A 27,814-nucleotide genomic window follows, 5' to 3' on the forward strand; every position below is an offset into this window, starting at 1 on the left:
AGATCAGTGCCCATCTACAAAGATGGCACTCAAATTGAATAACTCGTTCAATCACTAGTTTGTGGTGGCATGTGGTGCAAGACAAATACAACAAACAAATGTGACAACTGGATGACAGGCTCTAAACTATATGAAAATGTCAAAAACCCGTATGGCCACATATAACCCGACACAACAACATCTAAGAACTTTGGCAGAATCTGACACTGCACAATCGTGCGTGACAAGGTTATGACAACATGTGTCGATTCATGACAGAATGTTACAACCGTCTGACTGCTCTTGGCCGTGTGTGGCAGCATCTGTCGTTTGCACTTTAACATTCCATACGTGCAAGACATCTGACTACTGTGAGATAGCATCTGACAACTTTCTATCATCTAGAATTGTAGATAAGCAGCAGACCACTGTGCAATTAATAGATGACACTACTTAATGCCTGCTAAAATGGTTTTGTGATCGTGTACCTTGTTTATTTAAACAAAGTAATACCTCCTCTCACCACCTATCCCCCCCCCCACCCTCCCGAGTGTTCGCTTCTCATTGCTCCCTCACTGGCCTCCTCTTTTCAAAGTTTGTTCATTCCTCGTTCCCGCCTAGGCGCGCAACACCCATTGGGCTCACCGGGCTTCAGCCCCCCCCCCCCCACGTCGTCTTATTCACCCAGGGCTAATTTGACACGCACTGAAATAACTAATTTGTCACACACTGAGATGTCTGCGCATCGGAGCTGAGAATGTCTTTTTTATGATGCTTTCTGAGAGGCCCAGCAGCCCGAGCCAGCCAGCCTCTGAACAGTTTCAGTGAACCCCCTGCCCCCACCTCTTGTTTTCCTTTACTGGCGCCGAGGTGATATCCTTGCCTGAAGGCAGGGATTTCACCTAAGCACTTGATGTGTTCAGCATGGGGTGGGAGTGGGAAGATGCACACAGCAGGGGGAAAGGGACAGCCAGTGCAGGTGACGCTTTTCCTTTGTAAAGGAATTTCTGCTGGCGTCATAGCCCAGGGTGTGCTTTCTATGCACTTGTATGGATGTGTATTCCATACAAGTGCACAGACAGCAAACCCTGGGCTATGACGCCAGCAGGAATTAATTTCCAAAGGAAAAGCTTCACCTGCACTGGACATCCCTTTCCCCCTGCTGTCTGTGCACTTGTAGGGAATTCACATCCAGGGCGCTGCTCACCAGATAAATGGTGAACAGGGCCACCCATTTCTCTTTTTGCATCCAAGGGCACCAACGACGCAGAAGCAGAGGAGGCCCTGGCAAGGAGAAACCAGGAAACATTTGACCCACACCTGTCCACACTGTGAGATTTTCGGGAGGGGCTGGATGCCAGGACACAGTGCTGCTGATCAGCCTAACTCAACTGAATAGTATCAGAAGAGCAGGAAGCCGTTTTTTATGTAAGTTTCAGTAACTTAAATGCATTCTTCAGCACAGCATTACCTACTGCCTGCATATCTAGGTTACTGTAAGTGAATGTTGTTTTTGACTTGCATACATGGAAACGTCAAAGAGGAGAGTTCCCTCCGACTATGCAAATGTAGTGTAAGTTTGTAGTGTGCCAGGGGGTAATTTTAGGGTTCCGGACGGGTATGGGTTTTGGGGGCCAGGAGGGTAATTTAGTGGTTCAGGGTGGGTGTGGGTTTTGGGGTGCCAGGCGTAATTTTACGCTTCAGGGTGGGTATGGGTTTTGGTTGAACCAGGGGTAATTTTAGGGTTCAGGGTGGGTATGGGTTTTGGGGTGCCAGGGGGTAATTTTAGGGTTCAGCGTGGGTATGGGTGTTGGTGTGCCAGGGGTAATTTTAGGGTTTAGGATGGTTAAGGGTTTGGGGTGCTATGGAGTTAATTGTAGGGTTCAGGGTGGGTATGGGTTTTAGGATGTGAGGGGGGAATTTTAGGGTTCAGAGTGGGTGTGGGTTTTCGGATGTCAGGGGGGCAATTTTAGGGTTCAGGGTGGGTAGGGGTTTTGGGGTGCCAGGGGGTAAATTTAGGGTTTAGGGTGGTAATGGGCTTTGGGGTGCCATGGGGTTAATTTTAGGGTTCAGTGCGGGTATGGGTTTTAGGGTGTGAGGGGGGGACATTTTAGGTTTCAGGGTGGGTGTGGGTTTTCGGGTGTCAGGGGGGCAAATTTAGGGTTCAGGGTGGGTATGGGTTTTGGGGTGCCAGGGGAGAATTTAATGTTCAGCATGGGTATGGGTTTTGGGGTGCCAGGGGTAATTTTAAGGTTCAGGGTGGGTATGGGTTTTGGGGGGCAAGGGTGTAATTTTAAGGATCAGCGCGGGTATGGGGTTTGGAGTTCTAGGGGGATGATTTCAGGGTGGTAATGGGTTTTGGGGTGCGAGGGGGTAAGTTTAGGGTTCAGAGTGGGTGTGGGTTTTCGGATGACAGGGGGGCAATTTTAGGGTTCAGGGTGGGTAGGGGTATTGGGGTGCCAGGGGGTAATTTTAGGGTTTAGGGTGGTAATGGGTTTTGGGGTGCCATGGGGTTCATTTTAGGGTTCAGGGTGGGTATGGGTTTTGGGGGGCAAGGGTGTAATTTTAAGGATCAGCGCGGGTATGAGTTTTGGGGCTCCAGAGGTTGATTTTAGGGTTCAGAGTGGTAATGGGTTTTGGGGTGCCAGGGGGTAATTTTAGGGTTCAGGGTGGGTATGGGTTGTGGGGTGCTAGGGGGGTAATTTTGGGGTTCAGGGTGGTAATGGATTTGAGGGGGCAAGGGTGTAATTTTAGAGATCAGTGCGGGTATGGGTTTTGGGGTGCCAAGGTAATTTTAGGGTTCAGGGTAGGTATGGGTTTTGGGGGGTAAGGGTGTAATTTTAGGGATCAGCGCAGGTATAGGGTTTGGGGTTCTAGGGGGATGATTTCAGGGTTCAGGGTGGTAATGGGTTTTGGGGTGCGAGGGGGTAATTTTAGGGTTGCATGTTTTCTCCGCTTGACCTGAGCATTAATCGATTCTGATTATCTGCCATTTTATCCCCGCCCCATTGATTAACATTAGCCACACCCCTTCATTTGCCATGTTAGCCCCCCCCGAAATTAATACCTAGTTGCGCCCCTGTTCCTGCCCAACTCTTTCCCTTTGTGGTGTGTTAAGTGAAGCTCCCAGACGCTTGTCGTCAGCACCCGGATGGTGTATTTTTATTTTTGTCTGCATAGCAAGGGAGCTTTCATTACAGTCCTGTGTTTCTTTCCAGGACATAGGAAGAAACACAGGGCTATAATCAAGGCTTGCAAGCCATGCCATCTTCGTTTCACATAGAAACGAAAGCAGGACTTTATCGAGGGCTCCCTTGTCTTAATTGTAGTCCTGTTTGTTTTTTATATACATTGAAAGTCGGGTGGCAAGGAAGCCTTCATTACAGTCCCAGAGTTTCTTTCTGACATAGAAGTTAAAGTGGAACTATAATGAGGGCCCCTTTCCATCCAACCTTCATTTGACATAGAAACAATAATGGTACTCATCTGAACGCATGAGAGCCTTTACTATAGCCCTGCTTGCATTTATTAAGCAGCACCTTATCTGGACTTAATGTGCTAAACCGTGCATACACAGGCATGGACAGATGCATACGGATGCACGCCTGGGGCCGTATTACAATAAGTTTGCGCACGTTTTGTGCGTCTCCAGGGCACTCTGGTATTACAGAAGAGGGCACAGACGCTTGTGCGTCCTCTTCATTAATACTGATAGCACTGGCGCACTTAAAGCACCAGTGCTACCATCTGGGGGTGTGCCCTAATTTGCATAAGGGCTATGCAAATGAGGGGATTCCTTTGCCTCAGCGCCTGCACCATATTATAGACGTGGGTGCAGAGGCAAGGAAGCTCTCAGGGGGCGCACTCACAGTGCTTCATCTAGCTGTGTGTGCCCCCTAAGAACAGCCCTCTGGAGGGGAGAAAGGGGGTCCTAAGGACCCCCCAGACATCCCCTTGTAGGCGGGTGACTGCACCCACCTGCAAGGGGATCTCTAATTTCCTTTAAAAGTGCAGGCGGGTTGCTGCCTCCACTATGAAAACACAGAGTGGCTGCAGGCAGCCGCTCCATGTTTTCATGGTGAATGCTCTGCTCCCAGGGCAACGCAAGTTCACAGCTGCACTAGGGGCACAGCATTCACCATAATGGGGCGCATCGTCATTGTTTCATCAATCATCAACACCTCCTTCAACACCGCCACCTTCCCGGAGAGCTGGAAGCATGCCGAGCTCAGCGCCCTACTGAAGAAACCAACAGCGGACCCCACCGACCTCAAGAACTTCCGCCCCATCTCGCTCCTCCCTTTTCCTGCCAAAGTCATCGAGAAGACCGTCAACAGACAGCTTGCCGCCTTCCTCGAGACGAACGGATCCCTCGACCCCTCGCAGTCCGGTTTCAGAGCCAACCACAGCACCGAGACCGCCCTCATCGCAGCCACCGACGACATCCGAGCCCTGCTCGACAACGGGGAAACAGCGGCACTCATCCTCCTGGACCTCTCTGCAGCGTTCGACACTGTCTGCCACCGCACCCTAGTTCAACGCCTAAGCAACATCGGTATCCAAGAGAAGGCACTGGAGTGGATCATCTCGTTCTTCGCCGGAAGAACACAGAGAGTCCACCTCCCCCCGTTTCGATCCGAGGCCACCGAAGTCATCTGGGGCGTCCCGCAAGGATCATCACTCAGCCCCACCCTCTTCAACGTCTACATGCGACCTCTTGCAGCCATCGCACGGCAGCACAACCTCAACATCATCTCCTACGCCGACGACACACAGCTGATCCTCTCTCTCACCCGAGACCCCGACACCGCCAGAACTAGCCTACACGAAGGGATGAAAGACGTCGCTGAATGGATGAAGAACAGCCGCCTGAAACTGAACTCAGACAAGACGGAAGTCCTCATCCTGGGACCATCGCCCTCCGCCTGGGACGACTCCTGGTGGCCCCCCGCCCTGGGCACCACTCCCAAGCCAACAGACCACGCACGCAACCTGGGCTTCATCCTGGACTCCTCCCTCTCGATGACCAGACAAGTCAACGCCGTCTCCTCATCGTGCTTCAACACCCTACGCATGCTCCGCAAGATCTTCCGCTGGATCCCGACCGAAACCAGGAAGACGGTCACCCAGGCACTCGTCACCAGCCGACTGGACTACGGAAACACCCTCTACGCCGGAACCACAGCCAAGCTACAGAAAAGACTCCAACGCATCCAGAACGCCTCCGCCCGACTCATCCTGGACATCCCCCGACGCAGCCACATCTCCAGCCACCTGAGGGACCTGCACTGGCTCCCCGTCAGCAAGAGGATCACGTTCAGGCTCCTCACCCACGCACACAAGTCTCTCCACGACCTGGGTACCAAGTACCTCAACGACCACCTGACCTTCTACACGCCCACCCGTCAGCTACGTTCTACTAGCCTCGCCCTCGCCGCCGTACCACGCATCCGAAGAGCCAACGCCGGAGGAAGATCCTTCTCCTACCTGGCGGCCAAGACATGGAACTCCCTCCCCATCCACCTTCGGCTGACCCAGGACCATCTCACCTTCAGGAGACAACTCAAGACCTGGCTGTTCGAGCAATAGCGGACCCCTTCCCCCAAGCGCCTTGAGACCCTTCCGGGTGAGTAGTGCGCTATACAAATGTTATGATTGATTGATTGATTGTTTGTGTCCGGAGCGCCTTTTAAAAGGTGAGCAGGGTGCAAACAATGACAATGTGTGATACGGCCCCTGGTTGGCATACATTAAACCCAGACTTTCACTGCCTCGTCAAGTGTAGTAAGCGCTATATAAATACCCGTTGACTTTGCCAAAGCTTGTTTCATTTTAGCTTACTGGCGGGGTTGGATTGGTAAGGTGGGCACTCTGGCAATGGGTCGGTATCTGAGTTACAGCTGTGGCCTGCTTTTTGGGCTTGGTGGTCGATATGAGATTGGTCTGTGCTGTTCATATGCCGCCAGCTGCCTAGTGGGGGCGTGAGCGGCCCTTCTGGAGGTGTGTAGCTGGAGGCAGATGGGCCTCGGTTACCACACTCTCCCAACTGGGCCAAAGGTGTCACTCCCAGTCCCCCGCTGGGCCGACCCATTAATATAAAAAGCTGGGGGGCCGGGTAGAGGTATATTAACCCGTTAAGTGCTGCCGTCGGCCGTTGAACGTTTGGAGCACTACCTGGCTGGTGCTGCGCACGTTCAACGGCCGACTCAGCCCCGCCCGCTCTTTAAACCGGCCGCACTGCCGCGAAAAAACTGCCACGGTTAACGGGTTAATGTATACAGATTCAGCAGAAGCAGGGGGTCTGAGCAGAAGTGACCTCACTGATATATTCAGGTGTGGTTCACCAGTGTGAACTAATCAAGGAGTGCTAGCAACCTTTGAATTATTTCTATCTCAGTGAAACTAAGAAAAATAAAGTTAGGTGTCAGTATGTGTGCAAGAAATCTTTACAGCTAGGCGGACAGCCCCCTAGGTTAATTGCTCACTGCACGATTATGTTTATCATCAAAAGGTCACAGTCAGTTCAGTCCCCAATAATGCCATGGTTACAATGGTAACTGCAGTCACAAGCACCAAGAACTATGTTCAAGTGATGGATATTCTGAAGGTTTTTGGAAACATTTGTTTCTGCTGAGACTTTGATACTGCATCAGAAAGGTGAAAAGGAGCATCTATGACTGCTCCCTCTCCAATTATGGCTTCCCTAATTGATGCTTTTGTTTCATGGCGTTTTGCTCACCTTCTAATGGTGAACTTGGGAACACCATCTGGATGCAATAACAGAAAACTCGCAGCGAGCTATCCACACTCTGCTCAGGCACAGGAATTTAGTTCATGTTTTAAACTACATCCTTAATTACATGGATAATGCTTCCTGGAAATAATTCAGTTTTGCTTTTTTGGCCATGCCTCTTTTATAGAGTCCCCCTCCTTCTTGTCATACTACAGAATATACCGAAGCAGTGTTTTTCGGAAAGGTGCAATACGCAAATGCGAACCACTGTTTTTTGGAGTGCCCCTGGCCTATTTTTGTTCCCAATCCAAACTTGTTTACTGGTGCAATACTAATGAGATAGTTTAAAGCAATGGTATCAAATCACAAATAGGGAGGGGAAAAGAAGGGAGAGGGAGACCACAACGTTGGTAAAGAAAGGGTAAACTATAATTTCATGAGTAGTTAAGAAGCACTACAGTACATAAATACAAAATGACCATAACACACAAGGTGAGCACTGGGCATGTAGGTGAAAGGGTGGGACGGCGCAGTGACAAGGAGTGCGAAGTACAGCGTAAACGGCAACAAAATTACATAAAGGTGGTCAAAAATGCATGTTATATACAGTGTTTTTAGGGCGTATTCAGGTAAATAGATTGACCACAACAGCGCCTGCGTTCTAGGCTGGGTAGTCGACGACGTTTCAACCTGAATGATTACAGGTCATCATCAGGACAATGGCCATATGGTTTAGGGTAGTGCTCTAATTAAGAGAGGAGTGGTTCAGGGACAAGGCGAGCCTGGGAGATGGGCAGGGAGCCGGTTTGAATGCGGGCACGAGGTCCCGGGGGCAGCGTGCGATTTCCGTGTTGAACGGGTCCGATGTGAAGGAGGAATAAAGCCTCTGTGTTACGGAGCCGAGCTTGGGCGATTAAAGCATCCGTAAGAGACGCTTTAATCGCTCACCTTGCATTGATTACCTCTAACTACACAGGCTCCCCATCCACGGATTTGCCTCCAGGATCTATTTGGCATCTACAGATTGGCCCGATGCCCCGATTTACCTGATTGCCAGGATTTAATCCTCTCTTGACCTGGATGTCCCTGAACCACTCCTCTCTTAATTAGAGCACTACCCTAAAACATATGGCCATTGTCCTGATGACAGCAGCAGAGAGGAGGGTGGGCTGTGAATGAATGAATGAATGAATGAATGAATGAATGAATGAATAAATAAATAAATGATATTTATTGTTGGTTACTGAAAACCATTACATAAAACCAGAAATACAAAAGTCATCACATTACAAAAGTTAAAATCAAGGAAATTTCAAAAATCAAGTTATATAGTTACTCCAAGAATGCAAAGAAGCCAGGAAAAAGGTTCATGGGCCGGCAGAAGGCTCTGTGATCCGACCAGTAGAAGTCATCAGCATTGCCCGTGCTTGGAAGATAAACTTCCCAAAGGCAGCCATGTGCATTACCCTGGACAGGGTATAAAGGTGAAAAATCCCATCCTTTGCAGAGCGTGACCCAGAATGTCTAAGTAATGGCCTAAGATAAAGACTGCGGGGCAACCGCAGGGCAGGGCAACAGAAGAGAAGATGTGCCAATGACTCCCGTTTATAGCTGCAGAGCCTGCATTCCTGTGCTCCTGGGCTGGCCTTGCCACACGGGTAAAGTTCTTTAAGGGGCAATGGGTGTAATCTATAAGCCAAGATCTTATGAAGGGCTGCACTTCCCACTGCCTGCGTGAGATGCTGTTTAGGGGTGTTCAGGATGTGCGGGAAACACAGGGTCTCATGCAGGTCTTTTCTTCTCCTCAGGGACTCCAGATCCAGTTCCCGTGACCGCGCACGCACTTGTTTTTTAATCGCGTTTTTGATGGCAGAGTATGTAACATATTCAGGATTCCAGGAGTCCATGGCAAGGTTGAGATGGGCCTTAGCCACTTCAAGGGTGGCCGACCAAGGATTCGCTGGCTCTCTGAAAATGCATTTCAGGACTGCCTTCAGTGTGTTCTCTTGTGCCGCCGTAGTTAGAAAATAATATTTGCTTAAGGCGGCCAGCTCTTCCAGGTTTTGCTGGTTGAATGAGAACTCCAAGCGAACAAGGGTGTTTCTGGTGCAGCTTGGGAGGTGGAAAAGTTTCTTGTATGCCCTGCAATGAATTTTTTCTAGTTCATGGCTCAGTTTACCCGGGAATGCCTGGAGGGCGTAGTTGAGTGCCGGCATGAGCTTGGCTTTAAGCACTCTGTTAATGGCCGTGGTAGACGGACTGTATAGGGAGGCTTGCAGCTTGCAGATGGCGTAGGTGATGGATTTACCTTTGGCCTGGATTGACTTAAGGTGGGCACTTGGGAGCCCTGAGTCCTGAAAGCAAATGCCCAAGTAGATGTAGCGCTGTGTACTTTCCAGCAAAAGATTACCTAGCCTCCATTTCAACTATTTTTTCCTTGGGTGATGCCCGAATATAATTACCTTTGATTTACTTCGATTAGCTACAAGCCTATTTTTGTCGTTGTATACGGCAAGTGCCGTCAGCGCCTTTTGCAGCCCCATTCTCGTGTGGTCCAAAAGGACCAGGTCATCAGCATATTGCATAAAGTATATTTTGCGCCCGCCGATCTTTGGAATGGCCAGGGCGCCACCAGTCAAGACCCTCTCCTTGTCCGCTGTGTATACGTTGAATAGTAATGGGGCTAGCACACACCCTTGCTTTAGGCCTCTATCTGTGTAGATCTTAGCAGAAGCATGGTCCCTTGAGAGTTTGATACGCACCCAAGTTTTTTGATACAGGGACTGTATCGCTCTTAACAGCCCCGGATTGATGTTCCATTGGACCAGCTTATGCCACAGAATTGCGCGGTCGACCCCATCAAACGCCGCCGAGTAGTCAATAAAGCAGGCGAAGAGGGGAAGACTTTTGCCTGTCTGTGCGCGATGCGCCAGGAAAGAGAGAGCGATGATGTTATCAACTGTGGCTGACCCAGGTCTGAATCCGGTTTGGTAGAATGGAAGAATGCCAGCTGCACTTGACCAGTCTGCGAGGTCCCTCAAGATGGCGCTAGCATAAGCTTTACCCTCAATATCCAACAAGGCAATCATGCGGTAATTGGCGGGTTCCGATTTTGGGCCTTTTTTGTGAATAGGCTGTGAAAGCGAGCCTCTCCACGAATCTGGAACTTCCCCCCGGAGCCAACATTCGGAGTACAGATGGGTCAGGTTTTTGGTCCAAAAGTCAATATTTGCCTTGAATAAATGCCCAGGAAGCCCATTGGGGCCTGGTGCGGCGTTTTGTCTAATATTTTTTAAGATTTTGGAAACCAACGATTTTTCCGGTGGGGCCGTCATCTCGATGGTAGGATCAAGGTAGTCTCCAGGAATGGGTGTTACATTGTGCATGTATGCGGGACCATCATTGGTATATAATGCCTTGACATGGGCGACCCAAATAGAGGCTTCAAGGGCGTTTTCTCTATGATTTTGGCCTCGTCCCATGTTGCATATGTAGTTACAAAACTCCAATATAATTAACCATTGTGATTCAAAATGGGCTCGTTTTGCGGCCCACACCTTTTTTGCATGACTTTTTTTAGCTTCTTGTAATTCTTTCTTGTTTTGTTCTGTCCTGCTTTTGTGAAACCGTTTACGTTCCTTGTTTAGTGTTTTGGCACTTTTTTTGATTTCTATGTTATAACCGTATTTAGGGGGAGGACACCTGTGCGACACACTATTCTGATTCCCACGAAGAACCACCGCCAGGGTCTCTGATGTGGCATTCCAGCTTTCTATTGCGCCATTTTTCTGTACACTCGATGGCCAACCTGTCCACTGATTTGCCCAGCTATTAAATCTGGTTATGGTGGTTTGTTCCCATTTGATCCTTCTGGGCAGCTTTATCAATTCTTCTCCATCGGCCGCTCCGATGTATTCAAGCTTGTGGCGTTGGTCCACGGTGAGATTTAAAGTGACAGTTAAGGCAGCATGATCGCTATCACTACGCGGATGGACTGAAAAGTTTGACATCAAGAGTTGGAGTTTGCCGCTTAGTATTATATAATCGACCGTGGTTTGGTTGTTGAATGTGGGGCCGACCGTCTGCCCCGGTCTGTTCTTTAAGAGGACTGAGTGGGCCGTCGCCAGGTTATAGGATTTTAGTAGATCATTTAGGGCGTCAGTGGCCCCTACCTGGTGGCTGCGTTTGGTCAGAACCCCTATGTTATGAGTGTTAAAATCGCCAAGAATGATACATTCAAGGCCCGCGAATTGGAGCAGTAAACACTCAATATGATGTATCAACATGGCCGGGTTTGATGAAGGCCCATGCGGATTATGGTAAAGATTAATTAACAATATTGAAAAGTTACTATTTGTCAGGCGACAGCCTTTCAGAATGCCTGCCTGGAGGAAATCCGGTAAGTTAGAGATTTCTGCAAATTCCAAATTTAGTGCGTGTTTAATATAGACACATATCCCTCCCGAGGGTCTACCGAAGATGTTACGTTTTTTTGCTGGTTTTCCGTACTCAGCATAACCTCTCAGGGAGAGCTGATGGATTTGCCAAGTCTCTTGTGTACAAATTATGTCTGCTTCCTCCATAAATGACAGCGCATTTTGTTTGAGAAGCAACCGCCTAAGGCCGGCAACATTCCAAGACATGACTTTCAGTCTCACCGGGGACCATGCCTTCTCAACGGGTTTTAGGTCTATGTTTTTCATGCGTCGTGGAAAGTGGCCCCAGGCGTTAAGGCGCGATCCATTAGGTCTTGGAGTTTAAAGCAAGCGAGATCCAGGACCAGTCTTATTTCGCGGGTCCCAGTGTTGCGCATTTACGTGTCCCCTGGATTAAATCCCTAGTGATCTTAATTGGTGTTCTGGTAGGGTGACCGGAGATTGTGCCACCTTTGTGCCCCTGGAGTGTAGGCACCAATTCTGGGGCCTCCTTGTAGAGCTCATACAGGCGTGGAAGCTCTCCAGCTGGTTGGGCCATGTTTCCCATCAAGGGGTATGCAGAGTGTGTTTTTAAGATCAGAGGATATTTTTGTGATCTCTTGGGTTTTATCCTTATGCCCCAGCTTTCCAGTAGCTTGTGCTGGCTTTTTAAAGCCTGTGCCATGGCCGAGCTCATGAAGGTTACCTCCGTGGTTTCGTTTATCTCTTCCTCGTCTGGTGGTAGGAAGGAGATGGTTTCGATGTCTGAAGTTTTTATTCCCTCCAGCCCTGGAATGTTTGCACAAAGGATCAGAAGGTTGCTACGATTGAGAATGTCCCACCTCCCCTGCGAGACATATTCTGGGTATAGCCATATTTCCCGGTCCTGTGATTGGGAATGATTTAAGTCACCAACGGAGTCCGCGGCCTGAGCGCCAATTTCTGTTGGCTGTGAGAGGCCAGCTAAGGGGGCATCTGTGTGCCTTATTGCCCCAGTAGCTCGATCAGGGGCCGTCGTGAGTGCCAAGCTGGCAAGCCCGTTGTTAAACCGAGTGTTTTCAATGCCCTTTGTGTCTAAAACAGCCCGTGACACTTGAAGCGCACCGTGCGTAGACGTTGATGAAACAGCGGCTAAAGAATGATTTGATCGAGCTTCATGTTCAGTGATGCACGGTTGGGTCGCTTCCACGGCGTTTATATTTTGTGGGTTGTTTGCAGGGTTTGTGGTTGATACTAATGGGGCTGGTCGGGGTGCCACCAGAGAGAGAGCCAGCCCTTGGTTTGTTATTGGGTTAGATAAGTGGAGGTCCTCATGCTTTGGGAGCGAGCAATCTGTTATTAAGGGGAAAGCTTCTAGCTCAATCGTTTCCGGTGGCTCTGTGTGACCTTGCGACTGGCGACCGGGCTGCAGCCATTCCCGTATGGATTTATTTTTAATCGCCTTGTTCAGTTTTTTTGATTTTTTCTTATTTTTCCTTGATAATTTCTTTTGAGGGTCTGAACTGGACGATGTAGGAGTCTGCTGCCATTCGGAATTTTGAGATGTAGTTGGAGCGGCATCTCTGGTGTTTACGTTATTCGTTGGTATGGGCCCGACCCTAGCAGATTGGTTTTCATTATGTGTTACTGTGTCGTCTAGTAAAGACATTTTTAAGCTTTCTTTTATGGAAGGATCAGACGCTGATGCCGTAAGTGTTTGAATCCTTGTTCCTGCTAGCTTCTATTTTAAGATCTTCAATTAGAGAAGTCATAATGTGCGGAAGTTTTTCCAGGTTTTTTAAAATTGGACCGCAACTGCATGGCTCAGAGGTGAGATATGTACTCTCCTGGGCTCTGCGAATCAGGGAGTTCAAGTGATCCAATTTAGCATCGACCCCTGAAATTAAATTTGCCACTGTTTGTAGGATGTTAATCTGGGGATCAAGCTTATCGGCGTGCATGATTGCTGCTCCAGTCATAGAAATGAGGGTCTCATTTATCAGTGTTAGATGGTCTACAAACACTGGGGGGGTGACCTCCCTTCCACGTGTCGGGGGTGAACGCTGAGACGTGTTGTCTTGATTCGGCGGGCTCCAGGTCAACAAGATCGGGGATTGGGACTGCCCGGCCGATAGTGCTGTAATTACTCCTCCTTCGTCAAGGACCTTACAGCTCCCAGATTCCTCTAGTGTATGCTCTCTGTTTGCTGATGCACTGCAGCGGGGACCATTGCCAACACCAGCCTTCAGGGCCTCATATGATGACGAGTTAAGTTGAGAGTTTATTAATGCTTGTTGGGGCAGGATTGTTGGACTATCATGCTCGAGCCTCAAAACTGCCCTATCAGCTGATGCCAGCTTATGAAAATCTGCCCCTGAAGAGTGTTTATTAATGGTGATAAGGGAGGCCCTGGTCCCTGCCCCGCGGTCGTTCTCGGGCTCTGTTCAGGAGCTTTGGTAGTTGATGAGCAGCTCAGAGGCCTGAAAGGTGCTGCCGAGCCTGTAACCAAGGGTAGCAAGAAAGATCTTATGTCTCAGTTCCCTGAAAGCCCAGTGGCGGCTGTGAAAGCACCAGGGCGGAGGTTCAAGTTAACTGTGGTGAGACACTTCCCCTCTTCCCCTGTTTGCGAGAGCACAGTATTCGGTGACCCTGGCAGTGCTGGGGGGACCACAAATGAGCCTGGGAGAGTTGGTGTGGCTCCGGTGGCTCCAGGGGAATCCGCGGGGGCCCCCTCCAAAAGCACTGACCCGGGGTGAAGCTCCCCTACTCCCGGGGGGTATAAGAGTTTTGCCTTCCGTATTCGGGCCGATCTGTGAGGGCGAGGCTTTGCCTGTATCTGGGCCTGTAATAAGGAAGAGTTTCTGGTCCTCATTGTTTCTCCTGTAGTTTCTTGCTATATGTGATTTTTTTTCTTCCTGCTGCGCTGCGCTGCGTTGCGTTGGATGCTTGCGGGGAAATAGGGGGGAAAGGGAGTGGGCTACAAACCCGTGCTCCTCTAAGAAGGATCACGAAGATGGACAAGCACACTGCCCTCCCTCAGATCGTGGGCCGCACACGCACCAATTCCCCTATAGTTCAGGCTGTTCAAGGCTGTTCTTAGTAAGTGTGAGGCCCGGATGGGCGAACTGAGCAGTGTCGGTGGTTGCGTTGTTATTGCAGGGCTCGAAGCACAACAGCGCTCACGCCTACCAACCGCACTTTAGGTCTAGCATTTGATGAAAAATGACAAATATGGTGACACAAAGGTTTTCATGAAGAGCCAAAACACCAAAGGGGTCCTCTCCTGCTAGCAGGCGTTGTTATCACATCGCTTGATACAGCGCTCACAACTGCCAGCCGCCGTGGTCATCACACACACATATCCCTGTGCATATCCCTGTGCCTTTTCCTCTTTCTTTTATTATGTTTTCCAAGAGGGGTTTACAGGTTTTTACAGAGTTTTGCACTGAGTTTACTGAGAAATGTATGTGCCAGATGGCCACTAGTCCCGAGTCTGTGCCTTACCACACAAAGTACATGCAAAATACGCCTCCCCCCCCCGTGGGTCTCACCTTTCCAGCCCCCCCCCTGCTTCTCCCGCTCACCGTGTGGTAGGCTCAGTGCGGCCGGGTCAATGAGTGGTGGAGACCTGGCCAGGCTGCAAGAACGGTCACAGTTCGGGTCAGCCTCAGGGAGAGCAGCGGGAGAGCGAGCGAACGGACGTAGCAGAGGAGGCGGCTGGTTTTCGGGCACCTCGCCCTCGCACACAATACGGTTCTGTCCGGTGGAAATTGCGCGAATCTTGACCCTTTCGTGGTCCTCTCACGGAACCGCGGGTGCCGCAGCCGTCCCGCAACTGTGAAGATGGCGTTCTGGCGTCCTCGAGTAACTCGGAGGCTCCCTCTAGCGGCAATCCACGAAACAAAGATTGCTGTGTACGCACAGTTTAAAGTGCGCATGTCTTTTTTGGGCTGGCAGTCTTGTGACGGCCAGTCACACATGCGCACTTTCAACATCTCTAAAGCAGCTGTCTTAAGACAGCTCGGTTAGAAAAGGTGCATACCTCCAGAGCGCCGTGGAACGCCGAGTGGGGCTGCTTACTCCAATCAGGGCACTGCTTTCATGCTGGTGAGAGCAGCACCCTGATTGGTCAAGGAAGATTCCTGGTGGCTGGGCTGCAGAAGCAACAAGGAAGCTCGGAGCAAGGAGGTCCTGTCAAGTAAGGCAAGCACTATATGTGTGTGCCCGCCACCCACCTCCCTCCCCATAGATGCCAGCCACCACTGAATTTAATCCTAGTTGGTGCAGTGGAGAATAGTGACTTGTGGATGTTTAGTGCTACAAAGGCCCAGTCTGAGACAGAAAGCACCATAAACAAGGCAAGTCATTAATTCAAGTGATTCCATCAATTAAAACAAACACCGACTTCCAAGTACCCTTTACATTTGCAGATTGACCAGTTGCATTTCTTTCAGGGAAGCAGGCACCCTGGCAAGAAGGCTTGTTCGGTTATCTGCCTGCTCCTCCCTCGGTTTCACGACTCTCTTCCTTGCTCTTCGGCTGAAGCATTTCAATTCTGAGAATAAACCGTCCCGGGATGGTCGTCTTTTCACAAAAAGTAGGGGGAACTGTTTTTCGAAAATTATAAAAGTATGGGCACATCGTGGAGGAATACCTCCCCCTTCGACCACTGCCTCAGGTCTACACATCCTTTATTTCTCTTGTTCTCTCCCTTTGTCGGCCCACATGCCTCCTTCCTTCTTTTTAGGTAGGCCTTCGCCGTCACCCCCTCGCACCCCAGCCCTTTACTTCAGGTGTCTTTGTAGTTATGTGGGGTGTTCGGACAGTGACTGGATATATGGTCGGTCAGACCTAGCAACGACACTGCTAATGGGTCAGAGACCAAGGGCAGCGCGCACACTGAGCAGAACTGGTTTATGCAAATAGCCCCTCTCGCGCGTTCTCTCTCTTTCTCTCCTTACCCTGTCCCCATCTTTCTCTCTGCTGCCTCTCTCCCGCGCTCCCCTCGGGCGACGCCCACCCCCGGCCTTCACAGCAGACTTTAATTAGCTTCCTCCCACACCTAATGAGTCCTACGCCTTGACAGGCATCATCCACTGGTTGTCGTGTGGCAAAGCCAGCGTGTGTGGGCTCGGTGCATGGCAGGGGCAGATCCTGAGCAGATGGCACCGAAGGGCCCGGTGCCAACCACTGAGCCATCCTGGCAGTTGAGGGGATTAGAGGAACGCTCGACTGGCTCGTGCCAACCCCTCAGCAAAGAGCACAGAAGTGGGACTCGTCACTCGCGGCTCCGGCAGAGCACCTCAACCAGCCATGAAGCCCCCCAAAGACCCCACCCCCCCTCAGTGGTATTGGGCTCAGCACGCAGCTATACCAGTGAACACCACCGCTGCCCCCTCTTTCCCGCTGCGGCCAGCCATCTACTACAGGTTCCCGATTCCCCTCAGGTCTGTTGCGCAGCAGCTATTCCAGGGCGGATATCCACGCTGCTCTCTTTATTCACCTAAAAAATACTGCGCAGCGTCATGATACTGAAGAGCTCTACGACTGCCCCTCACTACTGCGCTGCATCGCTCTGCTATTCCCATACCCTTCCTAATACACCCCTAGGCTCCACCAGTGCCTCTCAGCCCTGTTGCGCAGCACCTATTTCAAGCGCCAGGGTTCACACCTGCGTCTAAGCAGCTAGAGTTCTTCCGTCCTGCCTGCAACACCTCCGTCATTTCAGGACCAACAGATACCTCAATCCAGACGTCCTGCGCGATTTACTCCTGTACTGAGCCCATAAACACGCCCATGCTTCCACTCTACCCATGTTCCTTTATCGGGACCCACGCGCAGCTCTCACAGTGCACCTCGCGCTGCTGGAAGACCCATGAACAGGTGTGCCATCAATCCCACTGTCAAGGATTATTACGCAATCGCCTTCACCCCCCCCCCCCCCCCTTCCAACGAACAGGGTTCACGTCGAAGCACGAGAGGGGGTAAGGTGAGGGGGTCCAGCCAGCGTCCCACGCCTGCCCCGCCCACCCACGCTCACCTGCCGGGATCCCTCCGCCGTGGAATGTGCAGAACAGCCTCACCTGGACCCCGCGGCTAAAGCAGAGTGAAATCACAGAGCAGCGATATTATCAGCGGCGAATTCCTCCCGGAGGGAAAGAGGGAGGGAGGGAAAGAGACGACGAGGGGAGTGGGAGGGAAGGAGAACAAGGAAAAAAGGGAGCGAATCAGCGCGAAAAAGGAGTGGGACGAAAGGGATGAGGGGAATGGGATGAAGAGGGGGCAGGCAGTTGATAAACGACGGACGTCGAGGGTGGAAAATTAGAAAAGTGTAGAATACCGAAGCAGAGCGAAACGACCTCAAGGGCCAGGAGTCTACAAAAGTGACATCTTAGGGCTGTGGACCGAAATGTAGTTGAAAAAGAATAACTTCAGGTGTGAGACTTTAGCCATGAGAGGTGCGAACGGGTGTCACTGCTGAACAAAGTGTTGCCGAAAAAGCAGGATATTCAGTGGCGTAGCAAGGAGGGCAGGGGCACCAACGCAGGTAAACACAATCACCACACCGCCCGCCCACCGGCTGGTTAAGTACTAAAATACAGTCATAAGTGCTGTGTAGAGGAACTCAGAGGGCCATTGGCCGTGGTGCCACTGCACCTGCTGCACTGTTAGCTACCCCCTCGAGGCTATTCATGTGGCAGTTGTTGAGACAGGCCTTCCTGGGAGCCGCATATCCCCATCTACCTTCTAATTTAACTATGCGTTCCTAAAGCAGATGTTCACGTGTTCCGATTGGGGGAGGGAGGGGGAAGTGTAATAAAGGACTGCCCTGAACAGAGGCACTGATGAAATTTAGTTGCGGTGGACACAAAAACACAATACAAATTGCACCCAGAAGTAAATAAATGGAAATACTTGTAATGGCTCTTGAGAGTTTCTCCTGTGAGAAAAGAATAATTCATCCTCTGACTTCCAGAGAAAAAGTTGAAAACATGGGACCAAATGGTACATTTTAGAGCCTAAGCTATACGTACATCGTCTAAGGAGCATAATACAAATCGTTATATTCATTGGGTACGAAGCAAACTCGACTGACTCTGTCCATGGTTTTTCAGGGTTCATCCACCCCAAGAAAACTATCACAAGAAGTGAAAGAGCTATGCCATTCCATTTAACAAACTTTATTTCGGTCATAAAATGGCCATAAAAAGTAAAAGTTCATATACAATATTACATTGACAAGCAAGATTTAACAGTTCATAGTTATGTTATGTTATGTTATGTTACGTAGTTTTTATATAGCGTACGGCTACTCGAAAGGAGTGTCCCGACGCTTTTCCACCAGCGGCTCATAAGAAAGTAACACAACACAGCTAAAAACAGAAAACATAAATGAAAAGTAAAAAGAAACAGTGGGCAAAAGAACAGACTAAGAATTAAAAAGCCAAGTCTTCAGGCCCCTCCTGAACTGGAGCAGATTGGCAGTACTGCGCAGTGAAAGTGGAAGCAGATTCCACAGCTGGGGAGCTCTGCAGCTGAAAGATCGCCCTCCGGCGCGGGCCTTCCTCACCCGTGGGACCACAGCTTTAAAAAGGGATTCCGAACGGAGGGAACGGACTGGACGATAGAAATTCAGTCTCCGCTGCAGATATCCCGCCCCTGATCCATGCAAAGCTTTATGCATCAGGGTCAGGGATTTAAACAGGATCCGCTTCCTAATGGGGAGCCAATGAAGCGTCTGAAGCAACCCCGAAGCACGGGCTCGTCTACCTAAACCGAAAATCGCCCGGGCAGCAGAGTTCTGCACCACCTGAAGGCGCTGAACCAAGTAATCGGGGAGGCCAAGAAAGAGGGCGTTTGCATAATCCAGCCTCGAGCCGACAAGAGCCTGAACAGTAATCCTCCTGTGCTCCTCCGACAACAGAGGCAAAAATTTGCGGAGCATCTTCAGGATTCCGTAGCAGGTGCCGGCCAGGCCAAGGATATGAGTTCGCAACGACAGCTGGTTGTCTAGCTTGACGCCCAAATTTTTGGCAACCAGGGAGGCCTGAGCAGGAGGATTCATGTCGGACGGCCACCAATGCTGCCATTCCGGATCGGCAACGCAACCAAAAAATAAAATCTCAGACTTGCCCGAGTTGGCCCTCAGACTGTTCCGTTGGAACCAGTCGAAGACCAGCGCAAGGCAGTCCCGGATTCTCTCTCCATCAAACTCTTGGTCTTTCCCGCATGTGAAGAGGAGTTGCGTGTCGTCGGCATAGGAGACGATCTGGGCCCCATAAGCCTCCACCAAGGCCGCCAAAGGGGACATAAAGATGTTAAATAACGTGGGGCTCAACACAGAACCCTGTGGAACCCCAACTCCCAATGGCGGCATCTCGGCGGCGCTCTGGGAAACCCAGACCGTCTGACGGCGGTCTTCAAGGAAAGAAGTAAACCACCTGAACACCGTCCCCCTGAGGCCGATGTCATGAAGCCTCGCTAAAAGCGCCTTGTGGGGGACGGTGTCGAAGGCCGCCGACAGATCTAACATGACCAGCATGGCCCTACCGCCGACATCCAGGGTCTCCCTAATAATCTCAGTAACCTCCAACAGAGCTGTTTCCGTACTAAAGTTAGGACGGAAACCCGATTGAGATGAGTGGAGCAGATTATTAGCTTCCAGAAAGCTCGACAGGACACCGTGGGCGTATTTTTCGGTTATCTTCGCCAGTGCTGGTAAAAGCGAGATTGGCCTGTAGTTCGCCAGAGCCTCGGTGTCAAGACCCGGTTTTTTTAGGAGGGGGATCACCATCGCTCTTTTCCAAGAGCTGGGAACCCTTCCCTCCCTCAAGGAGGTATTGAGGATAGAATTGACCAGAGGATTCACCACTGCCGCCATCCCGGCCAAGAATTTGGCAGGGCAGGGGTCAAGTGGCGAGCCAGATTTAAGATTGGCCAATAACGTCTGGGAGACATCACAGGAAACAGTAGGGAAATCGGACAGCACCGCCGCAGATAACTGCGGAAGACTACAGTCCGCCCAAACACCACTGCCTCCATCCGGTCCCTCCACAAAGGTGGCCTGAATAGCCTTGATCTTATTTGTGAAGAAACCAGCAAGATCACATGCCCAGACATCCGCCGAAGCTGGTGGGGGCGGATGGGAGCTGGGGGTTGTAAACTCCTTCACAATGTTAAAGATCTCCTTACAGGAGTTCGCCGATGCCTCTATCCTCCTGGCCAGATAGTCCCTCTTGGCACCAAGGATGTCCCGATGGTAGGCCATGACCGCCGCCTTATAGGCAAGTTTGGCCTCCCCATCGTACATAAGGCGCCAGGCCCTCTCGGCCACCATGCACTGACTGCGAGCCACACGGAGCGCCTCCGTAAACCACGGGGCAGATTGCCGAGCCACCGTGGACCGGGAGGCAGCCTTAGGGGCTAGATCGTCAAGCCTATCGGTAAGCCATCGCTGCAGAGTCTCCAAGTCGCTGTCCAAATCACCCGAAAGGTGACAAGGGTGATCCAGCAGCGCCTGCTCAAGCATGTCAGGTGTCACTCTATGCAGCGCTCGCGAGGCCGGTCTAGGCAAAGTAGGCACTCTGTAATCCGGGCGCGCACATTCCATCACCGAAAAGCTGATCAAACGGTGGTCAGTCCAGAGCATCTGCCGGGTAGCAACCTCCGTAGGTGGAACAGATGAAAACACCTGATCCAGGGTATGCCCCTTCTCATGTGTTGGCCCTGACACGCATGGCACAAGACCAAGCGGAGATGTAACATCCAGCAGTTTGGCCGCATCAGGATCATCTGCCACATCCAAGTGGAAATTGAAATCACCGGCCACAATGCAGTGCTGTGTGGTCAGCGCCAGCTCAGAGGCGACAGTCTGCAGATCCTCGAAAAAGGAGCCCACAGGACCTGGTGGCCTATAGACCAGCAAGCCCTTCAGGGCCTGGCCCGGGGACAGTCTAATCGTAAAGGCGAGCGACTCGGCATTCCCGATAGGGTTCAAGGGAAGCACTGAGCAGGAGACGCTCTTTTTCACCACAACCGCCACTCCCCCTCCCCTGCCCTTAGCTCTATCCACCCGGAAGATGTTATACAGCGGGGGAATGGCTGAGAAGACGTCCGGATTGGAAGCCTCTCCCAGCCAAGTTTCCGTTAGAAGCAGACACAGGGGATTTTCCCTGACCAAAAGGTCGTGAATGTGCAGGGCATGGCGGCCTACCGACCTCGTGTTCAACAGCAGGCAAAGATGCTTCGCGCCAACAGTTGCCGGGCGAGGAACGGTAGCACACGTCCAGACAGGCGTCCAGCCACAGGCCGGGCAGCGACGTTTGCCCCTAAACCGCCTCGGGAAGACGGAGCGACAGGAGCTGGAATGGCCCCGCAAATCCCGCAGTGACGCAGAGGAATAGCATATCATTGCTGCCAGAGTAGTGCCAAACCAGAGTCTAGTTTAGATATTGCAATGCATCTCGATAAAACATTTTGATATGACCATGGTCTTTATGTCATTTAAAAGGACTAATAATTAAAACCAGATAAAAACTATTAAAATTAAGGGCTGAAAAGGAGATAAAATGTACAGAGTGTTTTTTTACGGTTACTGGGAAGTATTAGAAAAGGCCCTACGCCTGTGTCACATGGAATTAAGGAAGCGAGACACAGCAAAAACTATTGGGGGGGGGTGCATATCAGATCTTAACATTCTATACGCCTGCAGACACTGTGTACATCCCAGGTTTCTGCATAATGGTACAAGCCAACGCCGTCTGGCAGATTTGTAGCCTGAGCAGAAAAAGAGGATGTGCGTGTCGATCTCATCAGGGCTCTTGCAGGCTGGACAAACTGCAGAGGAATCATTTGACCATTTGTTCACGAAAGAGTTGACCGGGAAGGTCCCTGTTCTGAACTGGACATACAGCTTCCTGGCCATAAGAGGCTGTATGTCGTCCAGAAAAGACTCAAAGAGGTACTCGGTTTTTATATTTAAAAAATCAACTGTTAGGTGCCCGAGTTTGGGGTTCGCCTGCAGGTCGGCTAATTTATGTTCCCTGTAGGCTCTGATAAGTTGTAGTCGTGAGGTTGTTAGGGACACTGCTTTCGGGTTGGTCCACAGGTTGGGCATCCCTATTCCGTCACAAGTTTCTTTGATGTGCTTAAACCAGGGCAGTTTTCCCACCCTGGTAAACACACGACCCCCTAAAGTTCATTTCGGTAAAATATTAGTTTGAGAGTTGCCCACAGTCTGCGCTAGAAAGTCAGTGGTCTTAGACCCAACTCTTCTGCAATAGGTTTGACTCCTAGGTCCAGACGCAGAGGAATAAGGGGAGTGCTAGGCGGTAGGCCCAGGAGTTTTCTCATGAATTGTTTTTCTGTTTTGGTTAGTCCGTCAGAAGGGCGGCGCCCCCATAATTCCGCCCCATACATAGCAGCACTTCTCACTTGCACTTTGTAAATTTCAACTGCAGGACCTGGCGATTTGTATGACGAGTTCCTATAGGATTTAGTAATTCCCCCCACCAGCTGCGCTAGCCTCAGACCTGCCTTAGCTAATTGTGGGCCCCAATCAAATGTTTCGGACAGTGAGACGCCAATGTAATTGAAGACAGTCACCCGCTCTAGGTAAGTACCATTGAGAGAGGGGTTTGGGCGAGATGTTTTGGCTGGGTTAAAAACCATGTATTTAGTCTTCGTAGTATTGATCTCTATCCCTCGATTTTTACAGAATTGGGAAAAACTGTCTAGGATCCCTTGGATGCCCATAGGAGATTTGGACAAGAGCAAGGTGTCATCCGCAAACATCATTGCTGGCACCCTGCCTGGCTCCAACTTCAGGGCATCATTGTCCGCCACCTCGTTTAATTGGGCCACCAAGGCGTTGATAAAAAGACAAAACAAGGTAGTAGCCAGCACACACCCCTGCCTCACCCCTCTGTTCACTGGGAAACGGGGGGGGGGGAGGTGAGTTCTACAGATTTCCCATGCCTGACTTGGGCAAAATTTCCCGTGTGTAAGCGGGTTAACAGTAACAGCAAGTATGGCGGGATACCCAGCTCCTCCAATACCTCCCACAGTAGCTCGAGGGACCAGGTCGAAGGCCGATTTGAGGTCGACGAATATCATATAGAGACTGCCACCCTCTATTGACACCGTCTTCCAAAATAGAAGTTGGAGCCTGAAGAGTTGATCTATAGTGGAGATGTTCTTCCTAAAGCCAGCCTGATACGGTCTCAAGACTTCATGATCTTCCATCCAAGAGTGTAGTCGCTCTAGGAGAATCCTAGAGTTTCTGAGTAACATCTATGAGGCTTATTGGCCTATAGTTGGAGGGCAAGAGTGGTGAGCCTTTCTTGAACACCAGGAAGATTTCGGCCCCTAGCCACGTGTCTGGGATCTTCATGCCTTGCATATTGGCGTTTTAAATATTGCCCAGAGATAAGGTCCCCAAATGTAAGGTTCCTCCCTGAATAAGTCCCCAGGGATCTTATCTAGACCAGGGCCTTTCCTAGAGGGAGCTTCCTGATAGCATTTCTAACTTCTATTATGGTGATCCACATAGGTTCTTCACTAGGGATCCCTGGGATTGCTAAGACCGTTGTACAATTAGGCTCTGTGGGTTCCTTGGTTGTGTAGAGGGCTTGAAAATGGTGTTTCCATGCTGCTGCAGAGATATTTGTCTTAATTGCTGGGTGCTCTGTGCTGCTGTCTGCGCTAACTAGAGACCAAAACCTCTTCACGTCCCTGTTATGAAGAGCTGTCTTAATGTCTTCCCATCTTTGGAGCTTCCAGTCCTTCTTGGCCAGCTTGGTACAGTCTCTGTACTGAGCCCTGCTTAGTTTGATTAAGGATCTGTCCTTTAGCTTGATGGCATCTATGAGGGCACCCCTTGCCTTGTGGCAGAAGTTATTATACCAGGTTTGCCTGGCCACCTGAGTGAGCTTGGGACGCATTATAGGATTGAAAACATTGGCCAGGCTAGTTGTCACTTCTTTATGAAGTGCTTCTAGCCTGCTGATGGTGGGAGGAGTGGCAAGTGTTGCAGCAGCCAACTCCATTTCCATTAAGGGCGAGATGCTTTTAGAATATACTTCTGCCTCCTTGTCTGGGGACTTCTTGAACTTTCCCCATCTGAATTTCCTTCTGTTGGCGAGTATTAGGTTTGTACTAGCAGAGGTGGCATTGGACGTGGGATTGTAAATTTCTGGTGGCTCAAGATCCAATGTCAAAACATTAGGCTCGCTATCAAATCTTGGAGTGATGGCAAAGTCAACCACCCACTGCCACATGCTTGACTCTACTAAAATATAATCCAGCAGGGAGGATTGGCCTGTTCTTTTGAAGGTTAACTTCCCTGGCTGATCAGACTTAGTGCAGCCATTATAGGCCCTCAGGGAGTGGGTTAGGATTACTTCGTTAATCTGGAGCACCAAAGGGGTCAAGGCCTTTACCGGTGGAACTTGCGGATCAGGGATTGACCAGAGGCTATCCTCTTAGCTATAGGGGGAATCCATGGTGGCAGCCAGGGGCTCGAATTGGCAGTTGAGATCCACCCCAAGAATTAGTCTGACATTCGGGGGACTATATCTATAAGGGAGTTGAGTAATTCTATGATCGGGGATTCCTGAGTTATGTTTACGTGTCTGGAGTAGATGTTAATAAATGTGAGTTTGAGACTGGAGGGGAAAGTGAGTATGATACACTGTAGATCGTTGGATGCGGTACTCAGCTGGGATGCCGTGCAATCCAGATGGGTAGCGACCCAAGTGCATAGACCCCCCGAGGGTCTACCCCTTCCCCCTGAGGTGGCAAACCTCCTCTCTCTATATCCTCTCTTGCCCAGGTCTCCTGGAACATACAGACCTCATGGGAGCCCACAAACTTTCCCCATTCGGGGCAGTGGAGTTTGTTTTTGATTCCAACGATGTTCCAGGATAAGATCCTTAGCTTATGGCCAGTGGAGGTGACACCGCCGTAGGCGTCCTGAATGATACGGGTGCCACTGGTCGTAGCACCTGGCCGCGCCAACAGGGTGGCTTTGGGTTCCTCCGTTGAGAATGCTGGGCAGGGAGTTATATTGTCCATGGGAGTTGCAGCTAGATGGGTCGGCATTACTGAGCCTGACTAATGGTGGTCAAGTGCTCCTCCAGGATATAGAGGTGACTGTGCCCCTGGTTCGAGATCTTCACTACTGGGAGTACTCTGTAACTGTGGCCCACTGAAGTTCGCCCCTACTGCCTACTTAGGGTCCCCCGACCCTGCATTGGGGTTGCGGCCCCCTTGCAGCCCCAGTCAGTCCACGTGCTCAAGGGGTCCATATCTATTTGCTATTGGAATGCTAGAGAGAGGTCTAAGGCTTTGGCCTGCGTTCTTGTATGGCTGAAGTCTGTTAGTTGGAGCCCTAGATTGTAGAGTCCAGGTCAAGGTGTGGGTGCCTGGGTAGAAGAAGTCCAAGGTATGGGCTCGGACCATAGTGTATGGTGCTTGGGTGCTAAGAAACTGGCCTGCAATGTTGTACTGTTAGGGGGTTGCTAAAATTGATAACTATACAATCTTCCTGGATTGTTTTGGGGTTTTTGCCCACCCATCCCACTCTACGGACCATTAAGATTTCCCCAGCCCTGTCGTAGGAGAACTGCTTGTGCGTGGTTAGCCAAAAAAGACACTTGTTCCTAAGCTATAGCTGTGATTCTTTCTGCCCATGGTTGGACTTGGGAACCCCTGTTAAAATTTTGACGTAGGGAAGTGAGGCAGGGGATAGATTTATAGTTGGAGTCATCTGTGTTGCTGGTCCTGTGTCCTCAGCCTCTGCTGAGTGTAACTTTTCCCTGCCTCGCCTCTGCACTGTATGGATGGGCCCTCTTCTATGTGAGTCCTCCCCAGGTGGAGTGGGACGACGGTTTGCTCTAGGCTCATGTGGGGGATAAATGCCAGATGTTTCGGGATGAGTCAGGGAGTTAGCAGTTGGCAAGACAGTAGAGGCCGCTACCCTTCCATCGCTTGGTGGTGCAGCAAAGATTGGAGCCAACATAGACCCCTTGTTGGAAGTGGAAGGGTTGGCTATACTATCGGTCTGTGAGCTACCGTCTTGCCTCTTCCCCAGGATGGTGGTAATTGCGCCAGGGGGGGTTACCCTTGCCGATCGGCCCAGACTGTTGCCCTACATCCAGATGCTTCAGTAGGAGAGCAAGCTCTTCCTTGACGATAGCTCTCATCTGGTTCACCTGCTCCACTAACAAGTTCCTTGCCCACGGAGGGCAGTCCGAGGCTATCAAGGAGTTGATGGGGGAATCAATCAAACTTGCACTACAATCAATCCCCTCTACACTGTTTGTTGAGACTGGATTGTTCCTTCTCTTATTTCCTGTTGTATTTTCAGTCTTGCGTTTGGTAGTCCTAAGGGTGGAAATGGTAGTACCACCTTTACTGGTGGATGGCTTCACAGGGATTGGCTGTGGTGAAGGTGACAAAGCCTCAAGTGATCGGGGCAGGGAATCTGTTAGGCTCAATGGGAAGCTGGGGTTGCTAGGTTGGGGATTAAGTGGTTCCATCCCTGGTCTAAATAAATCTGGTGTTAGAGACAGACGCCTCTCTGTCAGTTCTATTTCTGTTGAAACCACTCCGATGGCCCTCTGGAGCATCCTATCTATTGAGGTTTGGAGTAGCGGGGCGGGATGGGAGCCTGAGGCCATTTTTTCGCTACACATATGCGCCTACCCATATTCAGTTGGAGAAGGACAAAAAGAAAATATGAGGGAAAAACACAAAGCGTTAATCCACCTAAGGCGCAAAACCAATGTTGTGAGTTAAGACAAGTGAGTGTGGCTGCATACCCTGTGTGCCAGAGTGTAAAGTATTAAAATGTAGGGAAAAATAACGAATAGTCAATCTCTACATGTGAGTTACATCACTATGAAGAATGTCCTGCGGTGAATCAGTTCGAGCGGCCTGTTCTCGGGGGCACTAGGTAGCATGCCCTCTTTGTCCACCACCATATCCTGCTGAGAGTACAAGGAGCGGCCAACACAGCTGCAGGAAAAGTTACTTGCGTCAGATAAGGATAGCTTCTTTAAAAAGGAGAAAAAAATTAAAAATACAAAGTCCCAGATTAGGCTTACCAGAGCGGGCATTCGTAGGCCAAGGGGGATGGCACTGCCCTGCCTCTTCCTGGCACTGGACGGGCGCAGGACGGGCTTTGCCCGGGTGCAGCCCGGCACGTCCCGCACCACGGGGAGCGAGGCAGTGCTTTAAGCGTGGTGGTGGCGCCTCCCCCTCGTGAGCGGCGGCGGGAGATTGTGGCCGGTGCACCCTGGGACTTGCATCCCCACCAGGGTGAGGTGTGGGGCAAAGGAAACATCAGGCGGCAGAGAAAACTTCCTGGGACAACGGTCCCACCAGGATGCTGCCGATGTAAATGTAAATGCCCCGGTGCACAGTAATGAAAAACACCAGCTAAGCATTTTTCAGCACAATGTCACAAAAAATTGGAGAAAACCCCAGGGTTTTAGAAGCATGTCAAACACGTTTTGGCAATTACACGATATCTAGTTGAATGTGCTGCACCCTGCACTCTCATAGGCACATCATTCACCATGCACCCATATGGGCAGTCAATTACCGCTGATGTACTGGTAATAGCATTGAGGTAGGAAGGTAAAAAGGTTTATTAGGACACATGCCCATAAAATATTCTAAAACAATAAATTACATTATAACATCA

General features: G+C 50.5%; 1 protein-coding gene across 2 annotated transcripts in view; it reads right to left on the reverse strand.

Moving 5' to 3' along the window:
* PHYHIP (phytanoyl-CoA 2-hydroxylase interacting protein) overlaps positions 1-27,300 on the reverse strand; it is a 268,673-nt gene extending 241,373 nt beyond the window's left edge. Inside the window, exon 1 of one of the 2 annotated variants that reach the window (XM_078665588.1) lies at positions 27,213-27,300. The gene's annotated coding sequence lies outside the window, so the exon portion shown is untranslated. Of the gene's footprint in view, positions 1-17,146; positions 17,255-27,212 lie in introns of those variants that run through there. The other variant, XM_078665589.1, reaches the window with a different exon arrangement.
* Between the last annotated feature and the right edge of the window lie 514 nt (positions 27,301-27,814).

This window comes from Lissotriton helveticus, chromosome 11, assembly GCF_964261635.1.
Source record: "Lissotriton helveticus chromosome 11, aLisHel1.1, whole genome shotgun sequence".
In the NCBI taxonomy this organism is placed as follows: Eukaryota; Metazoa; Chordata; class Amphibia; order Caudata; family Salamandridae; genus Lissotriton; species Lissotriton helveticus.